Source organism: Gossypium hirsutum, chromosome A11, assembly GCF_007990345.1.
Source record: "Gossypium hirsutum isolate 1008001.06 chromosome A11, Gossypium_hirsutum_v2.1, whole genome shotgun sequence".
NCBI classification, from domain to species: domain Eukaryota; kingdom Viridiplantae; phylum Streptophyta; class Magnoliopsida; order Malvales; family Malvaceae; genus Gossypium; species Gossypium hirsutum.
The window spans coordinates 6,529,235-6,539,973 of NC_053434.1; positions in this window are offsets into that span (position 1 = coordinate 6,529,235).

Consider the following 10,739-nt stretch of genomic DNA (forward strand, 5'->3'; position numbering starts at 1 on the left):
AATGCTAGAGGCTTCTTCAACAACCTAATTTGTACTAGGAAAAGATCTTTAAGGGTAGGTACTTTCCTAATGGTTCTTTTATAGAAGCTCGGAAGGGATCTAGAACTTCATGGGTTTGGGATAACCTGCTTGAGAGTAGAGACTCAAGAAAAATATTATTTGGCATGATTTTGATGGGAAGAAAGTGAACATTTGGAGAGATTTCCTCAAGGTATCGAGGTCATTGAGTCTAGGGATATTTTTAGGCTTACTCGTCTAAGTAAAATATGTGAAATTATTGTTAGAGCTATTAAGGAGATTCATGTAATACCTCTTACTCGACCTGATTGCCGGGTTCGAGCAACAGGATGCCACATTCGTTGCCGGAGTAACTACAAATAATTTCACAGCAAAACCATCATTTCACATAATCTGTCATGCAATCAACAACAATACAACATTGAATATTGTGAACATTCTTTTCCAGGTCTTATATGGGCATAGGAATGCTTTAAAGTTAACCTGAGATCAAATAGGAATGCTTTAAAGTTAACCTGAGATCGAATAAGAACTTTTTTGCAACATTCTTAAAATTTCAAATAAAAAATGTATCATAAATAAATTCTAAAATATTTAATCATGTCATAAGCACTCAAATACAATGATATACAAATAAATCTAAACCTTGATTGAGCTTACGAAAGCTCTTTTGGTGATCAGGGCACGAATTAAGACCAAATTGTAAAATTTTAAAAGTTGGGCTTGAAGTCATGACGTCGCCAAATAGTTTTTCACGTCACAACATCAAACCATATGACATTGTGATAACACAAACTATTAAATGATGTTGCAACAATGGATATTCCACGTCATGACAAGAACCCTGTTTTTGGTAAATTTTGACAATTTGATATATATTTCATGTGAAACCAAATCAATAGTTCATTTGGTGCATAAATGAACACTTAAACCTACAAAAAGCCAACCCAAAAAATATACCAAGGTAGCCATTTAACCTCATTACACATCAATTAGACACTTTGTTAAACCATAACAACCTATGAAATCATCAACTATTCAAACATTTGATACCCCTCAATTGCATCATCTAACTCAACTATTTCATTCTCAATTTGGTTATTCATATATTTCAAATATAGCTAAACATGTTACCAATATGCACATTTATATACATAACCTATAACCATTCACTTTCAAACTTTGTTTAAGGTCCAAAATCAAGCATATTCAAGGATCAAACTCAAGAACATTCAAAGATCAAACTCAAGAACATTCAAATTAAGCACATACACAACACAACTCCTATATACACGCCATATAACTGTATTTAGATTGTTTAAAAATCTACTGAATCGAAAATTGGATAGTGTGAGCTTTGAGACGATCCAATTGACGCGTTCTGCAAAATGACCATATAAAAACAAAAAACGAAATAGAGTAAGCATATCAAATGCTTAATAAATTCATAATAAATTAATTTAACATACCTTGTCATTATAACAATTTAAGTAATTGAAACATAAAGGCACAACATGACATATAATTGGCATCTGTATTTATATATTCATAAACCATTCCACAAGACAACCTGTAAGTTAGTACTTCAGATAACAAGATCATGAGATTTAAATTCATATATATGTACAACCAAATTACTTTATGTCATACTATTCAACCTTGTTCGATACTAAAACACATCAATGAAATTCACATTCAATCATTTCATTACCATATAATTTTTTTTCCGGAGAACTCTAGCAATTTAAATTCGGATACACGAGACTAATTTACTTCCACAAATTTTAGAGTTGGTTTACTTATACAAGCTTTATTCAATACTGCTCACTCAAGCTGTCAAGAATTCGCAAAATGTGTTGGATCTCAGCTATCGATAATGTAACAACCCAAAATCCGTGGGCACCAGAAAAGTGTGTTATCGGGCCTCCGTCTTAGTGAAATAAGTTCGAAAATAATTATTAAAAATATTTATGAGTCTAGTAGTGTGTTTAATTAGGTTTTAATTAAGTAAATTTAGCTTAATTTAGAGTAATTAGTAAAAAGGATTAAATTGAATAAGAGTAAAAGTTTAATTATAGATTAAAGAAAAATTAGAAGGACTTAAGAGGAAATTAAACCATTTCCTATAGCTGAGGCGGTTTAACGTGGAAAATATCAAAGATTTTATTGATTAAAAAATATATATATTTATTTAATAATTAAGTATATTATATTATATTTTATTATATTATTATATATAAAAGAAACAAATAAGTTAAAAGAAGAAAGCAAACGAAACAGAGAAGAACAGGGGAGAAAGAAAGGAAAGAAGAAAGAAAAGGGGAAATAAGGTTTATGAAGCTTGGAGTTAATTGGTAAGCTCAATTAAGTCCTTTTCTCATAATTTTGATATTTTAGAAGTCTTAAAACAAGTTTTTGATGAATTTAAGTTGTTAGTTTGGAAGTTCTTAGGTTTTTAAACAAAGTTCATGTTGAATAAAATGATGAAATAGGGGTTTAATTGAACGAAATTCAAGTTAGAATAGATATAAGAATTGAATTGCAAAGTAAGCTATAAGTTTTGTGTTTTAGGGACTAGATTGAGGAAAATTTGGAATTAAGAAAATATGTTGAAAATTTAATAGTTAAGTTTGAGTTTAAATGAAATTTGAATAGGAATAAGGTGTGATTATAAATTTGGTTATTAACATTTTTCATCAAAACAGTTTTGGGAAGTAGCAATGGTCTGACTTCGAAAATTCACTAAAAATTTTATAAATTGAACTAGAGGATGAATAAAATATGGAATTAAAGCTTATTGAGTCTAGTTTCTTATAGTAGAAACAGTGTAAGCAATTAATTGATGAATCAAGAGATATTTGAAATTTTGTAATACTGGTTCGGGGTGATTTCGAGATGCCCTGTTTTAACTTTGGAAAATCACTAAAAATTGTACAAAAATTATTATGGAGTGTAATTTATATATGTGAACTCCTTAATGAATCTAGTTTCAAAATAAATAAACAAGAACCTTATTTGAGTTCTGTACAATGAGATAATTTAGTTTTAGTAGAGAGAGGTCAGAACTGTCAAATGAAATAACAGGGGAGTATTTAACGAATAAACTGTATTAAATGGATAGACCAAAAATTCTGGAAATTTTATGATTAGAATATATATGAGTCTAGTTTTAATAAAAATTTACGGATATTAATTTGGAGTTTCGTAGCTCAAGATATAAATAATTTAGTAACAATGACTCAAGTAGACAGCTTAATGGTGAAATTATATATATACATTAAAAATGGTTAAATTTGCATGTTTAGGCTCATGAATTAAATTGAATCATGTTGTATTGATGATTATAAATTATTATTTTCGTAGCCAACAAAGAACCTGAAGCATCAGCATCGAAAGGAAAGGAGAAAGTCATCGAGTACTAAAACGGGAGAATTACGGTGTGTATTACTATAATTCGAATTTTAATTATTATTGATTGCTGAATTTTTTTTATTGTTATGTATGGTAAGTAAGACTTGAGGTAAGTATGTGAAATTGATATGAATATTGAGTGAAAATGAAAGTGATGCAAATTGAATTAAATTGAATTGAATAAGTGAATTATGGAAGATGTAATTATTTGAAAAGCTAATTGATTGAAAAATGATTGGTGATTTGAATTGTGAATTGAAAGTGATATAGGATTGAGAAAGTGAATTGAATACCCTATTAACTAGTCGGGCTGAGTCGGATATAGTTGGCATGCCATAGGATTGGAAGTGTTCAGGGATACTTCGACCTCGAGTCGATGAGACACTGGGTGTCACTATATTTCTTCGGATAGATTCGATGAGGTACTGGGTACCAACTTTACTTCGGCTAGGCCGATGAGACACTGGGTGTCAACTATTACTTCGAACTGTCCGATGAGGCACTGGGTGCCATATTGGTGTGTTTGGTTGGATCCGTGTATCCGCCAAAGTCCGAGTTACGTTAATAGGGTGAAAAATTGAAATGTGAATTTGAGGCATTGAAACGAGAAAAATAAATTGAATTACGAATTGAAATTGGAATTGTGATAATAAGAGAAAAGTATGAAATGTATATTCATAAGTGATATAAATTTAAGTTTGAGAAAATACATTGATTTATGAATTAGTACATATGACATTAATTGTTAGGTATTTTAATATTTATGTTTTTACTATTGTTGATATAATTTGAATTATGGTAATATCACTGAGTATATCCATACTCAGCGTACGGTTGTTTCCGTGCGCAGGTTAGTAGAAGTCAAGTGTCTCGGTTCAGCATCCAGAACATTCCCGACTCCAACACAAATTTTGTGATGTATATTTTTCTTTTGGGTAAAGGTGGCATGTACATAGGTGTTATATAGTCACTTGAATATGCATATTACTTTGGGTAGTGAAGGTTGAATTATAAGATTTAGATGGTTAAATGAAATGGTAAGAAAAGTATATGATATTTTGATACATGAACATTAAGTTGTTAAATGAATGAAGTTTTTAATCAATTTTGAATGATGCTATGATAGTTATTAAGTTGAAATTATGTTAATGATATAAATATTAGTTATATGAATGTGAAAAATTGGTGCTGGTTGTTTTAGTTTGAATTTGCAGAAGGTTTTAGGTAAAAATAAGCAGACCGAAATTTTTATAAAAAAAAAATTCAGAATATTCGAACAAGTTCCGTTCTACTTTTAACACGTGCTTGAACTTTGAGAGTTCAAGATAGGGACTCAATTATTATATTATACCATAAAAGTTATATTAATTGTAAATTATTAGTAAGTTGTCTGATATGTCCGGTAATGCCTCATAACCTCGTTCCGGTAACGGTTTGGGGTTAGGAGGTGTTACAGATAAGGAATAATTTGATTTACTCACACAAGTTGTGATATTTGGGTAGCCCACACAAGCTGTAGGTCAGGTTTACTTTTGCAAACTTTATTCGATGCTGCTTATTCAAGCTGTCGAGAAATCGCAATACATCCTGGATCTTAGTCATTGATAAAGAAACCTCTTACCAACACTCGATTTCTTTTTAAACCTTAATGGCATTCCATTCATATCCTAATCGTTTACTAAGTTCACACGGGCACTGTTATCATTTCTATAACATTTCAAATATTGAAACTATATACCCACTTTTCACATTTTGAATTACAATCCATATACATTCTTAACCCTGCAGCATCATCATATACATACTACTCAATTATATATCAATTTCAAATTTAATCATTATCATGTATCTATTCATAATAGTCATTTATTTCATGTTTACGATTTAGTCCATTTGATGTCAAAAGGCATTATTTACCTAACAATTCAAACTGATATGTAAAACAATATAATACAAACATAACATGAACTAATAAAGTAAGTCCCATATGAACTTACCTGACAAAAATGACAACAAATGAAACAACAAGGACTAATCTACAATTTTGCCTTTTCTTCAATTATCTTTCGATTGGTTCAAATCCCGACCTATAATAATTAATTTCCATTTATCAATTCTAAATATCTTTTAACAGCTTATTATAAACATGTATCGACTCGATTTTATTTTGGATGTCCCCTAAAGTGTTACATTTTACTCAATTTAGTCCCTAAAACCAAAATAACTATATCTTTCACATTTAAGCTTTGTTTTTCAATCCGATTTCAACTTCATCATTCTATAAGCCTATATTATCTATAATTACATAAAATTCTATAAATTTTAAAATATTTACACTTTAGTCCTTAAGTTCAAAACTAACAATTTTCACTTTACAAATTAGTCATTTTTCATATCTAAGCTTAAAATCTAACAATTTAGCATCAAAAGTTTCAAGATTCAACAATGAAAACTTTTATAAATTTTAACAGTTTTACAAAATTTTACCCAAGCTAACTAAATCAAGCTCTTGGACCTTAAAGTTATAAAAATTTCAAGAAAATAACTAAATTAAACTAACCAATTGGAGATACTAAGCTTGAAATCCTTAGGCCAAAACTTTGGCTGATCCTTTAGCTAATGCAAACGGTGGAGGAGAAAGAAAGATAAAAATGGCTTTTGTTTTCATATTTTAAACATATAATTTTTATTTAATTAAAACTATTTTTTAATATAAAAGAAAAGAAACATCTACCAACGGTCCCAATATATTTAAAAATGGACTATTTTCCATTTAAAACCTTGTTAAATTATCACTTAAGCCTTTTAACAAATAAAAACTTTAGCAATTAATTTGTCATTTTTATTCGGTAAAATTACTTATTCAAAATTCAATTCACCTATATAATAATTTCACAAATATTTAATAAAAATATTAAATTTTGAATAAGTAATTTTAATGGAAAATAGCCATTTTAAAATATATTAATGATTTTATATGACATAATTTAAAATGACTTTTTAAAGAATTGGATATTGCAAAAATAAATTTTTAAAAGATATTAGTTTTGAGATTTTCAAAAATTTTATAGAAGATTTATTGTTTATTTTTACTTTTAAAAGTTATATGGCAACCTTTCACTTTTCATTAAAAATTTCATTTTAAATTATGTCACATGAGATTTGACATATCATTTAATGATTAAATTGAATTTTAATAATAGAATGACATAATTGATATAACTTCAATCATTTGAGATGTAATGAGAATATTTTCATGTTTACGAACCAATTTAAAATAATGGTTATAGTTTGATGATGATTGGTGCGTATAAAAATAATTGACATTTTTTTCGCCTTAACAAAACTCATATTATTACTGAATAAAAGAAACATATATCATCTCTAGTACCAAACATAACCAACACAAAAAATAAGAATCTTTTAGAGAAGTGTAACAGATTCTCTCTAAGATTTCTTTTAAGAAATCACACTCAATAGGGTGCTGGTAATTCATCTCAACTCAGAATATGAACCAGAGAGGATGAGATGAATCCACCCAGTTGGAAAGGCACATCCTCCTCCTGAATTGAGATGCAACCTAATCTGCAGCTCTAGTTGGCTTCTCTTCATAAACAAAACGTGTACTATCAAACCTTTGTATCATATACCCAACATATTCTTTACAATTGGACAAATACACCAATAACCCTATCCTTTAGTAATAATGATCTCTTTGTACAAAACTTTAGAGTTCATCTCAACTTTTATATTTCTGAATCTCTTGTAGTCAGCAAGTAACAAACCTTCATGCATAGCAAGAGCCAAGAAACTTCTTCCCTTCTCAGCAACTAAAGCACCCATAGAATTTTTAATGACCACCCCAATTCCAACTTCCTTCGACAATAAATTGAAGGCACCATCACAATTAACAATCCAATAACCCACCGTAGGCGCAATCCCTCTTACTTGCTTAGATCCATCCTTCCCTCCTCTAAAAGATTCTTATTTTTTGTGTTGGTTATGTTTAGTACTAGAGATGATATCAGTTTCTTTTATTCAGTAATGATATAAGTTTTGTTGAGGTAAAAAAAAAGTCAATTATTTTTATATGAACAAATCATCATCAAACTATGTGTCATTTAATGGTTATATTAACTAATTTAATAATGACAAAGCTTTGATAATTTGGAATGTAATTAGAACGTTTAAAAGTTTAAAAACCAATTTCAAACAAGGGTTTTTAAGGGTGTTTGGTGCAATTAACTCTTAAATTAATATTTTAAATAGATATTTTTTTTAAAAACTCATTTTTCAAGTTTAATATTTTTATTTAAACTCTTTTAAGGATCATTATGCTAATTTTCAAGTTCAAGTGAATAGCTTAATTCTTAAATAAGTCTAGTTCAAATATGTATAAGAAAATTATCTCATACGTAATTTATAGAAATTTTTTATATGACATGTCTTATAAATATAATATGTGTTTATTTATTTATATATTTAGTTTTTTTTTTAACTTTTTTTTATATTTCTAAAAAACATGTCATATTTTTAATTTGTTTGTGAAACAAGTTTATAAAATAAATAAAAAACTTCACAAACCGTATATTTATGTTTTTGACTAAGGACAACATTTGTTTTAAAGGTATATAGACACATTCAATATATATATTATTCACATTTGTTTTAAACATTTTGAAATATGGTAATAATGTATTGAATAACTTTAAACTAATAGAAAAATGATATAATAAATCTAAACCTATTTATGGGTTAAATTACTTACCCAAATCCGAAAAAAATTAGACCCGTCTAACACATAATAGCTAAATTTATTGTAATAAACAATATTATAATATAAACATGCTAAAAATGTTTGATTGCCTGTTTATAAAATAAAAATATTTAAAATTATTAAATATTAAATTAAAAATAATATAAATATTTTTAAAAAGAAATTAAAAAATAATATGGGTGAGCTTAAACTATATTTAGGTTAACTTACAAATATGGATGAGCTTGGCTAAGATTTTAGGTTCATGTTTCGGCCTAAGTCGAGGTTGAATAAGCATAAAATATATTAATATCATGCTTAACTCTGACCCAAATTAAGTCCTATCTGACCCATGAACACCTCTAAACTAACATAATTCGAATTACTATTTTATTAGAAAAATTAATTTAACTTAAGTATAAATTGCATCTTAAATTAATATTTAATAACATTAAATAGTGTCATTAAGGATAGCTAAAGACAATTTTATAGTATAAAACTATTTTTAGTAAATTCTAAATGTATTTATTGTTTTTCTTAGAATTAAAGCATCTTTTATATTTTTTTAATGAAAATTAATCTTTTTTATATTTATAATTATCTTTATTTTCAAAGTTTTAACTTAAAATATTTCTTTAAAACTGTAACATATTTTATCATTAATGCCATTATTTGGATTTGAATCTCCCCATTTTTATTTTCTTAAGCAATCATTGCATTATTGCGTAAATGTTATGATAGAAAAAAAAATACTTTATGCAATTAAATTATTTGATTACGAAATTAGAGCAATCAATTAATATCTTTGTGGCTTAATTTCGGAAAAGAAAATATGTACAAACTTATTATTAGCGTGTCCAGTCGTTTTACTATTTAAATAATGTTATATATATATTGATTGAGTATTAATTCGATTGATATGAGTATTGTTGTTAATATAAGCATACGTGAATTCGAGTGAGTTGAAATGTATTATCCTCTTATTAATGGATTAGAGAATGGCTATTATATCAAAAAGAGTATATATTATCCGAATCTATAATAAAATTTTTAAAAAAATGTTATATAATTAAATAATAGAAATATCCTACCCAAAATCCACTTTATGGACAAATCTATATTATACATTATACCTTGCAAATGGAGAATATGGCCGTAAAGCGCATGCATTGTAAAAAAGAAAGAAAGAAAGAAAAAGTAGAGGCAGTGAGATATCCAATCCAATGTATCATAATCATAATCATCATAGCCCATAATCTAATTTAGATTATCATCATCTTCAATCATTGGTTACACTAACTCCATCTTTTAATTTAAATAAACTTGTTTATACCTTCATATTATTTCGACTATCGCAATTAATTATACATTATATACGCACGTCACTAGTAAAAAATAGACACATGTTTTACGTATGTACGTAAATTATATGTGTTTTATAAAAAAAAGTAAGACGTAACATTTCCAACTTCTCTTTATTTATTCATATTAAAAATTCTCTTATATGTATATATGTATGGATGTGTGTTTAAAAATAATATTTAATAAATAATAAAATATGTAATTTGAAATTAATTAATTATAATAACACATAAAATTTATGTATAAGATAAAAATAAAAAATAGATTAAATTGTGAGTAAAATGAAATTTAAACACATAAATAAATCGAATTAACAATATTAAATACACTACAATTGTTTGTCATGATGTTGTCATCAATCGTTCAATTAACAATATTACTAAAAATGTATAAAATAAATTAAAATGAAGCTTTGGTTAGGCGATAAATTTAAAGTTTTACTAATTTATTTAACATGGGTTCAAATCCTACTATATGTATATGTATATTTTTAATTGGTTTTTGTTAAAATGAAAAGACTAAAATACTCTCGAATAATATAAATTATCTTAATTACAGAAGGACATTTTCATAATTTTCCTAACCGAATTGGTACTCCGTTGACTCACAAACACCAATTCAATTCGGGGTTTTATTAATAGTATAAATATAAAACTGGTAAAGATAATAAATCATACATATAAAATGTACAAAAAAAACATAAAAAATAAAATTTTGATTGAGTGGCAAATTTAAGGTTTTACTCATCAAATTGGGTGTGGGTTCTAATTCTACCATATACATATTTTTCTTGATTTTTGTTAAAATGAAAAGATTAAAATACCATTGAATAATAAATTATTTTAATTATGGAAAGACATTTTCGTAATTTTTAACCGAATTGATATTCGATTAACTTGTGACACCAATTCAATCAAAAAATTTATTAATAATATAGATATTATTCTTCGAATCTTTATTAAGTTAAGAATTGAAGTGTGTTGTAGAATCTAAATTATGATTCTAGCTCCTCTTATATGCTTAAACTTATCTTTACTTTCATCAATGGTATATTTATTTTAGGTTTAATATTTGATGAATTTAGGTTTAATATTTGATGAATTGTGATACATATGTAATGAATTAATATAATTTTATTTTTTAAAAAAATTAACAATTGATTATAAGTACAATGGTGGAATGATTATAATGT